This window comes from Canis lupus, chromosome 22 (assembly GCF_048164855.1).
Source record: "Canis lupus baileyi chromosome 22, mCanLup2.hap1, whole genome shotgun sequence".
Taxonomy (NCBI): domain Eukaryota; kingdom Metazoa; phylum Chordata; class Mammalia; order Carnivora; family Canidae; genus Canis; species Canis lupus.
In genome coordinates this window covers 17,224,111-17,240,468 of record NC_132859.1, presented here as the reverse complement: position 1 = coordinate 17,240,468, position 16,358 = coordinate 17,224,111, and the positions used below count along the sequence as shown (strand labels likewise).

Below are 16,358 nucleotides of genomic sequence, written 5' to 3'. Positions count from 1 at the left end.
ATGGGAATAACTTCCTGGAAAGCAGAGGCCTCCATGAGAGCCGGGATTTAAAAGGCCCAGCCGAGTTCCAAATCTAATTGAAGTTGAGCCCTGCTTTTTTGTGCGCGTGTGCACACATGTACACACACACACACACACACACACACACACACTCATGCATATGTGGGTGCCTCCCTCAGGCTCAGGCTTTGTTGTTAGCTTCTGATACTCCACCCAGGACCACTGAGCTTTTGTTTCAAGGCCTGGGGTAAAATAGGAGGCTCAAGGGTACTCCCCATTCTTCCCCATTCTGAAGTCCCTGGTCTAAACAGAGTGGCTGGAGGGAACTCCTGCACAGGTTGCCTAGAGCTGAACTATGTGTCTCTGTCCTCTGGTCACATGATTGGACCAGAGATGGAGGCTCAGCCAAAGGCGGCATCTCATAGGCTAATGAGTGGTCTGTGGGATGGATGGTCTGTTGTAGGATGCTGTCCAATAGAGACTCAGCATTTGTTATTGCGGCTATGGGACCCAATCAGATCCTCTCATTTGTGGATTCCAGAAAGGAGAATAGCTGCCGGAAAGCAGGCAGAGAAAAGGTGGAAGTCAAGAGATTCTTAGAAACTGTGAGACAGCAGAATACTTGGTGGCAAGAGCTATTGAAAGAACAGCTTGGCAACAGGAGGAGACAGAAGAAGACTGGGTCATAAGACTGTCAGAACTTTGGAGCTGCAGAGGCCTCCAGAAGGTAACAGCTATTCCTCATGGCTGAGCACCTACATGTCTCTGCACGGCCTTACCAACAAGCATGCATTCCTGGAGGTCCTTTTGAACTTATTTAGCTTCTTGCTCCCTAATGGAATCTAGCCAGCCAAGGGTCCACCATGTTTTTGCCTGTGGAGATGGTTGTGTTGGGTACCACAGATGAGCAAAAAGAGAAGATTTTTGCAAGGGGAATTTCCAGTCTTGGCACGGTCTTCTTTGCACCCTTCCTTGGGCTTTTGGGAGGGGGAAGGTGGCTGTGAGACCCTCTGCTTCCCAGGGGGAGGTTGATGGGGGTGCTGTGCTGAGACTGGGGACCCTTGGAAGTCCAGGGAGACCAGAAGAGAGTCCCACAGAGATGGAAGGACATGGTTCTGCTTTGGATTTGGAAGGGGTCTTGCTGCATTTTTCCAATGTGCGGTCAAAAAAACTCAAAACTTTTTCCTAACGCTTTCCTCTCTTCATTTTAAAGTCACTCTGTATGCACAAAAAGACAGTACATGTGCTTTTGATTTCTTTACCCTGAGATCATCACCCTTTCTCTCTAGAGAAATCCCAGGTCTCAGAAACCTTTGGAGACATTTAAGCCCTCCACCCCCTCTTAAAACCAGGACCCTGCATGCTGCTAAACACAAATGGGTGTGGAAGGTCTCAACCAAGACAGAAAGCATTCTTCCCTGCTTGATCCAGTGTGATTAGGGCCAACCTAAGTAGCAGCCACATTCCCAGGAAACCAGGCCTTGGAGAAATCAGCACCTGGTATGAAGACACCGAAGACTGAAAGGAATAGCAGTGGGTGTCAAGTTGTAAATGATAGTCAAAAGCTGACTTGCATATTGCATCACCTAGCTGCCACACTCTGTCTTCTCTAACCTCAGCCCTGGGGATTGGAGGCTCACATCCTGTACACTGGCCAGTATTCTGCTCTTGGCAGAGGCTCAGGGGGTGTGGGTGTGGGTCCTCAGGGTCCACCCTTCCTGCCTCTTGTCTCCAGGAGAGCAGTGCCTTCCAGGTAACCTGATGTTGATGGTGATGAGGCAGGCCAGTAGAGGTGACAGGTTCTGTGCATGAACTGCCAGGAACTCATTCTGGGCCAGTTCTGTGGGGGAGAGGACCATGTTGCATTCACTCAGGCCTAGAAATGGCTGTGCTCTCCTGAGATGCTAAGTGCATGGACCACCTGGCCTCAAGCGCTAGCTTTGCTGCTTACCAGGTTGGAGGCCCTGGACCAGTTGCTTTTGTACCTGTGCCTCAGTTTCACCATCTATAAGATGGAGATAATAATAGGTCTCCTGTGATTGTGTCTCCCATGATCAAAGATGTAGGAGTGTTTGTCATGCTGTACCTACCTGACATCCAGCAAATGCTCTTCAAATGTTTGCTGTTATCAAAAATGACATGTTTATGAATGAAATGATAATGGTGTCTTTGATTTGCTTTAAAATAATATGGGAATTGGAAGTGGGTTGGTATACACATGAAATGGGCCAGCCATGAGCTGACAGTTGTTGAAGCTGGGTGATGGGTACACAGGGGTTCATTATATCATTCTTTCTATTTTTGTTTTTGAAACTTTCCATAATAAAAAGAAAAAACTCATAATGAAAAGTTATATGCATATGTATATGTATATTAATGGATGTATATATGTATATTAATATGAGAAATAATGTTTATAGCAGAACGTAATAAGGTATTACAGTGTACAAGCTGATTTTAAGTGCTATGCTGATGAACTTTTATTGATTGATTGACTGTAGGGAGAGAGGGTACATATGCATGAGTGAAGGGGAGGGACAGAGGAAAAGGGAGAGAACCTTAAGCAGGCTCCACACCCAGCATGGAACCCAACACTGGGCTCCATCTCATGACCCTGAGACCAATCAAGAGTCGGATGCCTAACCTCACCAGCACTCAGGTGCTCCTGCTAATGAACTTTTAAATTTTAATACTTATGTATTTAAAATGTAATTAATTATAGCAAGTGGTATGAAATATTTCCTTTAAAAATAAGGTTAAGTAGGAAGATTGAATTGATTTGATGAGAGGGAATTAAGATAATGAGAGAAGAAGAGGTTATCTGGATATGGCAAACATGATGGCAGTAGAAATTGAATTCTGGAAGTTTTGGGAATATTAAAATTCTAATGAGGAAGGGCTCATGTTCATTTCTCTGAGTGCATGCTGTGTTGGCCTTATGGAACCATTTATTTGGAAGGTTCAGCGTGGGAGTCACAGCAGCAAGAGACAGGTGGGAGACTGGGCTTTGGAGATGTACAGACCTCGATTAGTTCTTGAGTCTACAACTTAATTGCTGTGTGACATTGGCCAAATGACCTACCTGCTCTGCGCCTTGTTTCTTCATCTGCAAAACTGAGGTGTTACTATGTATCTTAAAATACCCTTGTGAGGGTCCCTGGGTGGCGCAGCGGTTTGGCGCCTGCCTTTGGCCCAGGGCGCGATCCTGGAGACCCGGGATCGAATCCCACATCGGGCTCCCGGTGCATGGAGCCTGCTTCTCCCTCTGCCTGTGTCTCTGCCTCTCTCTCTCTCTGTAACTATCATAAATAAATAAAAATTAAAAAAAAAAGTATTTAAAATACCCTTGTGAGAATTAAATGATATGATACCTGTGGTGTGCCTGGCATAGTGCGTGGTATGTAATAAGTGCTTAAAAAATGGTAGTGCACTAGTAGTCCCCAAAATGGGAAAGAAGTAGAACAGGCAAAGTACATGTCTGAGGTCTGGGCACAGTTCTTGCAGGTTGAGACTTTATTTTTTATTTTTTAAGATTTTATTTATTTATTCATGATAGATACACAGAGAGAGGAAGAGACATAGGCAGAGGGAGAAGCAGGATCCCTGTGAGGAGCCTAATGTGGGGCTCAATCCCAGGACCTGGGGATCACGACCTGACCCAAAGGGAGACCTCAACCACTAAACCACACAAGCACCCTATGGGTTCAGACTTTAATTCAGAACAAATTTACTCCTACCTGAGACACAGTTGTAAATGAGTGTGTTTTTTGTTTGCTTTGCTGTTCTCCTAGTCTGTGCCTCCTGAGAAGTGGACAAGAGGCAAGTGGGGACATGCTGGGCAGACGGAAGGGGGAGCCTGTCGATTGACACAATTGGCAGGTCCTTAGGTACAGGACATATCCTGCAGTTCTTTGCCTTGTTCTGAAAACACCATTGGTTTCAGTTGCTTGAAACGGCTCCCACCCCAGCCAAGCCAAGTTTTGCTGTCTATAATTCACAAATAACAGTCTTTACTGAGTATCTGCTGTGCTCCAGGAATTAGCCTCCACATTCATTTTCTGACTCAACTGCCCTGACAGCCCTCCAAACAGGGAGTCACTGTTCCCATCACAGCTGATGACACTGAGGCTGAAAGAATGCGGTGACTGCCTGATGACCCCACAGCAGGTGAATGGCGAGGTCAGAACAGACTGGCTGTAATTTCAGAGCCCATGTGCTTGGTCACAGGACTCCACCAGCATTCTATCTGAGGGCTCCCGGACTCCTCAAGAACTGGACATCCCCTCTTCCTAGGGTATGGTCCAGGTCCTGGCCTAGGGGCATAAGGCCTCACCAAGTCAGCTTTTGGGGGCAGCTGCCTGGTGGCTAGGGGCCAACTGAATGTGGCTGCAGCCTGGCATATATGTGGTTCTCCTCAGTCTAAAGACCCTTTAGCCATTTACACTTAAAAGTGCAAACTCTGCCTATCTTCAGAAGACAGGTTTTGAATATTTGCAGATTGTATTTGTAGGTCACAAGAACCTTATCTTTTTATGTGTGATGGAAGGGTAAGGAAGGAAAACATATGCCTTGGTTTCTGCCACTTGTACCCAGAATCCCAGAGATAATGATTGTTTGAGATTCCCAGTAGTATGTTCATGGATTTTCAAAAACTTCCCACAAATCCGGCAGTTCTCTGTAGATACCCATAGGCATCTAGCATTTCCAAAGAGAAAAACAGTAGCCCATGGTTTAGAAATGGTAACATCCATTAATTGAATTCACATAACTTCTAAATGGAACCATCCCCATCCAGAAATGTACAGTCACTTCCAGCACCCACACTAGGAAACTCTCAGAAGATACAAGATAGGACCACAGGTAAAGGGGAAAATATGCCAGCACTTACATTGCTTTTTAAAAGATAATTCCCCCGAGGGCTCTATAGTTACTCCAAAAAATGTTTCCATTGCTCCATGATTTTGGGGGGTTTCTTCTATGTGACTGCCTTCAGAACCCAATACATGTTCATTTCATTGTCTCTAAGGCAAATCTTTGTCTTTAGGGGCAGATTTGGATTTTAGAAAGTCCCAGTGTCAATTCAAGCTCAGCTCAATGAAGTGTATGTGTGAGTGTAGTTGTGTCAGTTACCAGTTGCCACAGTATTGCTGCAAAAGAAACAACCAGGAAAACCTCAGGCCCACAACAAATATCATTTAGCTCATGACCCTGCAGGGATTCAGGTGATTTGGGCTGGGTCTGGATAATCGTGGCAGGTCTTGCTCGTGTGTCAGTAGTCAGCTGATCTTGGCTGAGCTTGCTCAGATATCTAGGGAAGAGCTGGATGACAGTTGATCAAGAATGGCCTCACCTGAATATCTGGGGGACACAGCTGTGTTTGACTTGTCTTTCATCCTCCGTCAGGCTAGCTGGGGGCATATTTTCATGGTGTTGGTGGGGTATAAAGAAAAAGAAACCTCAGTGCACAAGTCCATTTCAAGCCTGTGCATTATTTCTGCTAACATCTCATTGGCCAAAGCAAGTCAGATGGCAAAAGATACGAATACAAGGAGAAGTGAAGAACTGTGAAGTTTTTTGGTCATCTATCACAGTGATTAAATTAAAGTTGCCATGCTATTGCAGTGACTAAATTGGAACATGTTTTTGTTCCCAAGGGAGTTGTGGCCTCAAAATTCTGATCGTGATCTTACGGGTAGTCAGTGAATTGTCCCAAAGAAGTGTTCCAGATGATTGTCTGAGGGGACGATTCCAAATGATCCCTGACAACAGCAGATCTTTGAAGGAAGGGTATGGCCTATGAGGTGACTGTGGGGAGGATAGTGACTGCTCCCCTTTTCTCAAAGGAAGAAAAGTTTTGTTTTTGTCTCTTTTTTTATACTTAGAAAAGGAGAAATATCTAATACCTTTTTCAGCAAATTGTAAAACCTTTCTTTAATCCTGTGCCAAAACTTGACCAGCCAAAGTTTTTCAAAGGCTAGTTGTCATGTGGAACCTGAAACCGTGTAACTGTACTTTCCTTTGTACACTATTGTACTAAAATATATTGGTTCATTGTGTATATTTTGTTAATCTTTATCCATGCGTGATTTCATAATATTATCCACTGGTCATTTAGAACACATTGGTTCATTGAATCATGTAGATCTTCCAAATATTAAATATATCTTTTTTGGGGGAATATTTTTAAATTGAAGTATAGTTGACACGCACAATGTTACATTAGTTTCAGGTGTGCAACATAGTGATTCAACAAGTCTCTACATCATGCTCCAGATCACTGCAAGTATGGCTGCCATCTGTCCCCATACAAGGTTTTTACAGTACCACTGACTGGATTCCCTGTGCTGCACCTTTCATCCCTGTGACTTATTTATTCCATACTGGAAGTCTGTACCTTCCACTCCCCTTCATTCATTTTCTGCCATCCCCCACCTCTCTGGCAATCATTTATTGGTCTGTTTTCTGCTTTTTGTTTGTTTATTCATTTGTTTTGTTTTTAGATTCCACATGTAAGTGAAATCATATGGTATTTGTCTTTCTCTCTCTGATTTATTTCACTTAGTTTAATACCCTCTAGGTCTATCCTGTTGTGGCAAATGGCAAGATCTCATTCATTTTTTTTTAAAGATTTTATTTATTTATTTGGGAGAGATAGAGAGTGCACAAACTGGGGGGAGGGTCAGAGAGAGAGGGAGAAGCAGGACCCCCGCAGAGCAGGGAGCTGGCCGCAGGGCCTGATCCCAGGACCCTGAGATCATTACCTGAGCCTCAGGCAGACACTTAACTAACTGGGCCACTCAGGTGCCCCCTCATTCTTTTTTTATGGCTGAGTAATATTCTGTTATATATTCCATATATATCCCACATCTTTTTTGTTCATTTATCTATTGATGGACCTTGGGTTGCTTCCATATCTTGGCCATTATAAATAATGCTGCAATAAACACAGGAGTGCATATATCTTTTTGAATTAGTATTTTTGCTTTCTTTGGGTAAATATTCAGTAGTGGAATTACTGGATCATATAGTATTTCTATTTTTTTTTTTTTTTTTTTTTTTTTTTTTTTTTTTTAGTATTTCTATTTTTAATTTTATTTGAGGAAACCCCAAACTTTTCCACAGTGGCTGCACCAATTTGCATTCCCACCAACAGTGCATGAGGGTTCCCTTTTCTCCAAATCCTTCCTAACAAGCGTTATCTCTTATCTTTTTGATTCTAGCCATTCTGACTGGTGTGAGATGATATCTTGTTGTGGTTTTGATTTGCATTTCCCTGATGATAAGTGATGATGAGCATCTTTTCATGTGTCTGTTGGCCATCTGTGTATCTTCTTTGGAGAAATGTCTGTTCATGTCTTCTGACTATTTTAATCAGGTTATTGTTATTATTTTGGCATTGAATTGTATCAGTTCTTTATGTATTTTGGATATTAACACCTTATTGAATATATCATTTGTAAATATCTTCACCCATTCAGTAGGTTGCCTTTTTGCTTTGTTGATGGTTTCCTTTGCTTTTTATTTTGGTATAGTCTCAATAGTTTATTTTACTTTTGTTTCCCTTGCCTGAGGAGACATATCTAGTAAAATGTTACAACAGCTGATGTCAAAGAAATTACTGCCTATGTTTTCTTTTAGGAGTTTTATGATTTCATGTCTCACATTTAGGTCTTTAATCCATTTATTTTTGTGTATGGTGTAAGAAAGTTGCTCATTTTCATGTCACTGTCTAATTTTCCCAGCACCATTTACTGAAGAGACTTTCTCCCATTGTATATTCTTGCCTCCTTTGCTGTAGATTCATTGACCATAGAAGTACAGGTAGGATGATGCTCTTTTGGATGAAGGGCTGAGAGATCCATTTTGGCTTGTTAAGAGTGAACTAAATTTGCATTGAGAATCTTACCTTGCAGTCTCCAAATGTTAAACTGGTCTCTAATGTGTATATTGCCTTTTATTTCTCTCTGCAATAGCCAGGCCCTCAATAGGGAAGATGTAATCTTTTGGTAACTCTAATTTTCTTGGCAATTTGAGGTTTCTAGGCCGTAGCTACTAACCCCTATCCTTTCTCACTTTGGCCAATGAAACCATCAAGGAGTGGAATTAAGTGGGATGCACAATTACTTTGTCACCCATCTCCCATACCCAGAGACATTTGCTGAGCATCCTTTGTGCTTTGTGTCAGGCACTAGGCATACAGAGACACACAGGAGTTAGGGAGGAGGGTGGGGTTGGAGATAAAAGAGAGGAGGAGGCCTTCATGGACCAGTGATAATGAATTACTATGAAACTGAGAAGCATTTTAATCCAGTCCTCTGCACCTGAGGTTAAACACACGCGCACGCGCACACACACACACACACACACACACACACTCATATGCCTGCACACAAGACAAAATACCAAAGACAGATAAGAGAGAGTGCCTGCTTTCAGAAAGCTCAGAGAGTGGTGGGAGAGACACATGTACACACTAAACTATTGCATTAGTAAGTGACAAAGGTCATAAAAGAGGGCTAAGTATAGGATACTTTAAGGGGTCAAAGGAGGAGCATCTCTCCCTGTATGGGAGGGCTTCTCAGCAGAGAAGAATTGGGTCTTGGAGAATTGGGTCTCCAAGAATAACTAGGAATTTGCAGGCAGCACAGTTGTCATATGCAGAGGTGTGACACAGCAAATCTTACTTGGAAAGGGGTAGGGCATGACAGAGAAGCAGAAAGTTTGGAATTTTGTAGGGAGTGGATACAAGATTGGAAGGTTGGAGGAGGGCAGATTGGGATGGAAACCCTGTGATGGTGAGGACTCCCAGGCAGGGGCACTGGGAATGGAGTGAAGGGACTGATTGGAGGGGGCTGGAGGGGTACTGGGAAGGGCTCAGGGGCTGACAAGGTGAGGGAGAGGTCAAGGTCAAGACTGTCATCTGGCTTTGGTAACTGAGGGGGAGTAAAGAGGTATGTAGAAGAAGGCTGTGCACAAGAAGGCAGTGTTGGTCAGTTATGTAATTAGTGTACCAGAGAGAGTGAGGCTGAAGTCAGGAGGACCTGGGTTTAGAATCCTGGGTTCACCACTGTGTGCATTTGGGCAAGTTGTTTACTCTCAATAAGGCTCAATTTCCTCATCTGTAAAACAGAGTTAATACATAGACTCATTTGAGTGCTAAATTATATTGTGGGTTTAAAATCCCTGGCATAGAGCCTGGTACATGTCAGGTGCTCCAGTTAACCCAGACAAGGCAGGCAGGCAAGGGAGGAGCCATTTGGGGGGACAGAGATTACTCTTGGGAATGATAGGCACCACTGCACGATCCCCTGTGAACACCCCTGAACTGCACCCTTGGCTTGGGCTGAGCAAGTAGGCACTTGTGAGGGGTGCCAAAATCTGGGTGAAGAAGATAGGTCAGAGGAGTTTGAAGGCAGGTGTGTGTGTGTGTGTGTGTTTCCTATGAAATATAGAGCCTACAGGTATAGGCAAGGGTGGCTACAACATTCTGCTGCTTCTAGTAGTCCTTCTTGATCTAGGCTCTTAACTCTGTCTTTGAATCCCACTCTCAAACCAGGGAGGTGCGTGGGGCAGACATTGGTCCTAAGGATCCACACTGAGGTCAGTGAAAACCAGGAGGATCAGTGAGTCCAGTGGGCTGTGAGCGCCTCTTGGCTCAGTTGAGCACACTCATGAATAGTCACTGTCCCTCCTTTAAAACCTCATGCCCTGGTTACAGAAGGGCAGCTCAACTGGCTTTGTCTTTGTAAATATGAATAGAGCCTGGTGCCTACAGTGGGTCAGCAGGATGGGTTGACAGGGGAGTGGGTATAAGGGCTGGAGATGCCCCAGGGCAGACAGACAGACAGACAGACAGACACACACACCAGATTCAGGATGCAAGGTCTCAGGTCATTTAAAGAGGAGCAGCACAAATACCAGGAGCCAGCATCTCCAGATAGAAGTCGCATCCCTGGTCAGGGCGAACACAACATGAACTCCTGAGGCCTGGCACTGCTCTTTTGCCACCACCTCTTCCATCAGGCACGGCTCTGACCTGCAGAGAAGCAGCCGGGCTGGGTACCTGTGCTCAAAGCATCCACCGATGCAAAGATCAAGATGTGAGGCATTTTATTTTATTTTATTTTAATTTTATTTATTTTATTTTTTCATTTATTTACTTACTTATTTACTTATTTATTTGATGTGAGGCATTTTAAAAGCAGTAGCCATCTCTGCTGTGCCCTGGGAAGCCTGAGCACATTTTCTGAATGCGGGAGGTGTCCTTAAGTATTTCTCCAAAGGCTGTCGAGCATGTAGTGGGTGCCCTCCTTCATGCATGTGCTCAGTACTTTGGGGAAGGCCTGAAGAAAGACCCAACCTCTGTTTTCAGTGAGCTGGTGGTCAGCAACCACCATGCCAATTACTAGGTAGGGAACAGAGAACCTTAAAGGAGGGATTACACATTTTCCTACCCGTTCACTCAGCAAGTGTCCTGGAGCCCCTCTCTCTCCTGGCCAGGAGCTACAAGCTACTTTTGTAGCTCACAGCCTGGTTTAGGGGTAGAAGTATGATTTGGGCTGGAGTAGAGAGAAGCCCAAGTGCTTTGTGGGCATAGATGACGCAGCCTCTGAGGATGGTGATCCTGGAGTTGAACCTCAAAGGCTGAGCAGGATTTGGGGCAGGCCAGGTGAAGACTGGGGGGCCAAGAGAGAACAGTGTAGGGGTCAGATGGACTGACGGTGGTCACCCCGGCAGGGCCCCTGGGCTGCTCCTAAACCAGGCTCCAGTGTTCTGCAGAACTCTTCCCAAGCCTGGCTGGTGGCGAGGCAGGATCCGACAGAGAAGGAAGGTGACAATGGCTGTCCCAGGGGCTCCTGCTGACCAGATGGTTTTCATCATGGGGAGAGGGGGGTAGAGAGCGGAGAGTTAAATGCTGGTTCTGCTGTGCACGGCCTCGGGAGCTGCAGCCATGACACCCTGCTTCTTTGAATCTCAGTTTTGTTATTAGAAGTGACTCTTTTTAGAGTTCTCTGAAAAGGCTATTGCAAGAGCTGAATGAGGTGGTATATAGGGCACTCAGCCAGGGCCCGTGGTGAGGTGGATGCACATGCTTGGTGGCTAGCAGAGCGTCATGTGCCATATGAAGGGCAGGACCTGTGCCGCCACAGGAGACAGTGAAGGAAGAGCCCGGATGATGTCACTCATGGGCAGTGGAGGAGGGGTCCTTAGCCTGAATCTTCACATCCTGTATTGCTAGCTCTGCAGGGAGGGTTAGTGGAGGCAGCTTCTGTTCACCCTTAGGTGTGGTGAGAGGGGACACTGAGACCCACAGTCCTGTCCCTCATTCCTGTTCTACACAGGATTTGACTCAGAGCAGGGGATGCTCATATCCCCATCTGAGTGGTGGTTGCTTAGTCCCACCTGTCCCCAATGCCATGCAGGCAGTTATCCTGTGGTAGGTGGGCCAAGGCCTCTGGTGCCAGGAGTCCACAGTGAGGGTGGGGCCTTTTGGGAATGGACTGAAGGAAGCTGAAAACTGGGATGAGCCTGGAGCCATGATAACAAGCCATCCCACCGTGGGCACCATGGTGCTCTGCTCAGATTGCTTCTCCAGGGAGTGTCAACTCCCATCACCCAACTGCTGGAAGTATCACTGCTGATGGCCCACAGCTTTGTCCCGACTGAACCCTGCTCTCTACCCCTGAAAACTGCCCTACCTAAAGGTTACAGCCCCTCCTAGGGACAGCCTGTGGGCCAATACCTGGCTGATGTGGGGACACCAAGGCCCAGCCAACAGGATCACCTGAGGCCTCAGTTGCAGATTGAACTGTGTGTGGGCCAGCTTCTCCCTCTGCCCAGTCCTGCATTCTTCACTTCCTACTCGTATCTTATTCAGGGGCACCCCCAGTAGGACTTCTGGACACAGTTCTCTGTCTCAGAGTGATTTTGGGGAGTCCAGTCTATGAGAGTTGGTACCCAGAATGGTTCTGAGAATCAGGCTCTAAAACGTGATCACTCACCAGGTGGCTGGCCATTGGGATCCCACCGTGGATGAGAGGTGAGCACGCGCAGCTCCTGGTGTGTCGTACAGGTGTAGTTGCTACGGCTCCTACCTTGGTGAACTGGGACGAGATGCTGATGGGAGCAGCTACGGGCTGCTGTGTCATCTCTGGCATTTGAGGGAAAGAAAGAAATGGCAACAACTATGAACACTGCAGAATTAGGTGGCTGCTGCTGAGCTCGTTGATTTGTTGAGGACAGATGATGGTGGGCTCTGGGTAACAAATCACCAATTTAAGGCAGAATGGGAGGGCAAGAGTGCCTGGCTGGTTTTGTTTAAGGAAACACTGATCTTATACAGCCAAGGCAGAAAACTGGACTTAAATATGAAAGTAGCAAGACTTCAGGGGCTGCATTCCCAGCTCCAGTGAGCCTTGCGCACAAGTCTAAGGCACTTGAGATGGGAGTGTCTGGGTACATGCAACTGAGAATCTTGAACTCCCAGAGTCCTTCAAACATGCCTGGCAGAGGTAGCCCAATCTCCATTATTGGAAGACAGCAGTCTTCTCCCCACCCCACTACCTGTTTGAAGATCACACAAAGACCTCAAATAAAGCAAGGCAGGTACTTTATAAGACAGTGTTTATGCTGAGTAGTATTCCTTTGTGTAGATAATCATAATTTGTTTGTCCAGTGACATTTGGGTTGATGGACATTTGGGTTGTTTCTGGGTTTTGTTTTTTTATATTACAAATAAAGCTGCTTTGAACACTTACATACACACACACACAAAAAGACAATGCTCAACTCCCTTGGGTTTTATCCCCATTTCTCTTCCTGGCAACTAGACCAATAGCAAGGATCAAATCCCAGAGGAGCAGACTGGGGAGGTGCTGGCCTGCTGAGGAGGGCAGGCTCTGCCTAACTTGTTATATGAATGGAAGGAGTTGGGAGGGTGTGCATGAGGTTGGATCAAGGTGCTATATCAGGGGAGGAAGAATATAAAGCTGGAGAGATGAGAGTTTATTTTTATTTTATTTTTTTTATTGGAGTCCAATTGGCCAACATATAGCATAACACCCAGTGCTCATCCCGTCAAGTGCCCCCCTCAGTGCCCATCACCCATCACCCCAATCCCCCGCCCACCTTCCTTTCCACTACCCCTTGTTCATTTCCCAGAGTTAGGTGTCTCTCATGTTCTGTTATCCTCACTGATATTTTCACTTATTTTCTCTCCTTTCCCCTTTATTCCCTTTCACTACTATTTATATTCCCCAAATGAACGAGACAGATGAGAGTTTATTGATATGATAGTGCATACAGGATTTAGCATCCTGGCAAGAACCCCAGGAGACTGTGCTAATATGCTACTGGGGTAGCTTTTGGAAACTTGGCAAAAGTGATGGCCTACACAGTGAAATAGACACGACAGATGGCTGTGGCAGACAGGGTGGAAGGGGTCAAAAGGCCTAGAGAGGAGGGTGGATGTACTATGTAAGGTTGGGAAAAGTCAGCTATGTTCCATAGGAGGGCCAAGAGGACATTTTGTTTACTCAAGTGATAAGGAATGTGTTGAGTCAGCATCACTGAGAGGCTCAGTGGACCAGGACTAATGTTAGTAAGAGCTGCTGTTACAGTACCAGACTCCCTTGTAGCGATGAGAAGTGAGAGGATCTCAAACGTAGAGGCCAAATAGCAGTTCTTAAGTCTCAGAAGCAAGGTAGGCACAACTAGTGAGACTAGAGGCAAAATCTCAGCAGAGCGGGAGGGTTCCACCTGTGTAATACTACATACGGAGATGGTTAAAGGACCACGGTCTTCCTTACAAGACAGATGGGCAGCTCGCAAGGAGAGGTTTCTTTGAGGAAGGAAGCAACTCAGAAGCAACTGTACTTAGTGAGAATTATTCTGGACCATTTCCAAAGTTGTGTAAGCTCATCTGCTCAGGTAACCATGCCAGGTGCACTGGAGAGAATACTCAGATTTTTCCAGAACCTGAAAATTTTTTTAGACTTTTCACTGAGTCTTAATTGACACTGAAACCCAGAGACCCAAAGAGCCATCGTGGCTTCCCTAGAATGGAAGCATATAAAGTCCATGGATAAATGGGTCTTGGCCCAGATCTAACTCATAGGGGGTCCACTGAACCCATGGATCACCAGAAGGTCATTGCCCCAGGTGCCAAATATGCAATTAGAATGGGCTTGCTGGGCAGTTTGCAGAACCCCCACATTAATTTCTTAACCTGAGGGGTAAGAATGATTATAGTAGGAAAAGCCAAGTGGAAGGTTCTGAAACTGCCTTCCTTCCCTGTCAAGACAGGACATAAAATGCCTCATCCCCTGGGAGGGGTGGCATTTGTGTTACCCTCAAAGACTTAAAGGACATAATATCCCTATTTAATTCATCAGTCTGGTATCTACAGCATCTTGTTGTATTCTGATGGACAACAGTGGACTACCCATACTTAACCAATGGTAAACTGACCTGCCCAACTAGCTGGTCAGCCTAGCCTGTTGATATTGGACAGACCTGACCAGGTAACATAAACCTGACTCAGACAGCAAGACGCCATAATCCTGAGGTAGTGACAGCAGATACTCAGCAGAGGCACCTGGATGTTAAAATCTAGAAACATGTACTGCATATATACCTACAGCAGACCATTTTTGATGCTTACATAACAGAAAATCCTAATTATCTTCACTGAGATGTTGATTTCTTAAAAAGGGACAGAATCAACTCAGTCTGTTGGCTTTGACAGAGCTTCCCTTATTTCTTTCCTTGTACTTCCTTTCTAAGAGTTTTTACCTATGATTTGTGCTGGATCACATTACCTGTTTGACAGTAACACCTTTGCACTCAGCCACCAAATTTTGGTCTTGAATAGTCTTTAACACCAAGAAGTAGCCCCACTGCAGTTGCTGAGCCAGCAGGTGAAAAATGCACATCCATCTGGCACTCATGTTCTTTTCCATACCCATCGTGAAGCAGGAGGAGAATCAATTTGGATTCACATGGGACAGACAGCAGTATGCATTTACAATCTTGCCCCAGGATGATGTCATTTCTCTTACTTTATGTTACAATATCGTACAAAGGACTTGGACTCTCTGGACATTCTGATGAATGTCACATTTGCTCACTAGATTGATGACATGTTAATTGAACTGGATGAGCAAGAAATGGCAGGCACATTGGAGGTGCTGGCATGACGCGTGTTCTCTGTGTATTTGGAGATAAATCCTATGAAGACCGACTTACTCTTTCTCTCTCTCTTTCTTCTTTCTTTCTCTCTTTCTTTCTTTTCTTTCTTTCTTTCTTTCTTTCTTTCTTTCTTTCTCTTTCTTTTTATTTAAATTCAATTAATTAGCATATAGTGTATTATTAGTTTCAGAGGTAGAGTTCAGTGATTCATCAGTTGCATATAGCACCCAGTGCCCATTATATTACATGCCCTCCTTAATGCCCATAACCCAGTTACCGCATCCCTCCCACCTGTCTTCACTCCAGCAACTCTCAGTTTGTTTCCTTGTGGTTTGTCTCCCTCTCTGATTTTGCCTGACACAAGGACTTCTATATCTGTGAAATGTTTACAGGTTCAGTGGTCAGAGGCTTGTCCTTTGGAATGACCCTACCAAAGGATAATTATTGTATCTCGCACCTTCCAGCAAAAACAATACAGTGCTTGGTAGGCTTCTGTAGGTTCTGGAGGTAGCAAACACTGCATTTGGGAACCCTAGCCTGACCCATTTATGGGGGATAAGGAGAGTCAACAGCTTTTGGCGGGGGGTTAGAGTATGAAAATGCTTACAGCACTTCTGGGCTGTGGTTTAGGCAGCCTGCTGGTTGGAGCACATCAACTGGTAGGACCCTCTGGGGCTAGCAGTTGGGCAGCCAGCGACAATGGCCACCCAACTGCTGAGGCACAATGGCCAAATGACTCTGCCACTTTGTTGTTTAGCGCCTCTTTGGTGACACCCTGAGCCTGACAGGGATAATGAGCCAGGGTGCATGGCTTGGTAGGCAGAGCTCAAGGCTGATCCTAGATCCCATCGTGTTTTTGTTCAGATACTTGAGACGTTCACCTAAGTGAAAGCAAACTGTTCGCAGCCCTTTGTTGGTGGTTCACAAATACCTCTGTAAGGGAGGCACAACAGGGACTTGCATTCCCACTTAACTGATAAGAGAACTGAGGCATAACTGACTTGTAACATAAACACGTTAAGGGTCTTGTTAAGAGTCACCCAGTTATTTATTGAGCAATGTTGGGAACCAGCACTGTCCAACACCAAGTATCTCCGCAAAGAAGACCTGTCCCTGTTCTCAAAGAATGTGATTGGGACCAGATGTAAGAGGAATGGAAAGTTAACTGG

General features: G+C 45.3%; 1 protein-coding gene across 1 annotated transcript in view; it reads left to right on the top strand.

Moving 5' to 3' along the window:
• The first annotated feature begins 522 nt into the window (after nucleotides 1-522).
• Nucleotides 523-16,358, top strand: part of MRPS22 (mitochondrial ribosomal protein S22) — a 215,512-nt gene continuing 199,676 nt past the window's right edge. Inside the window, exon 1 of the mRNA XM_072792541.1 lies at nucleotides 523-727. The gene's annotated coding sequence lies outside the window, so the exon portion shown is untranslated. The remainder of the gene's footprint in view (nucleotides 728-16,358) is intronic.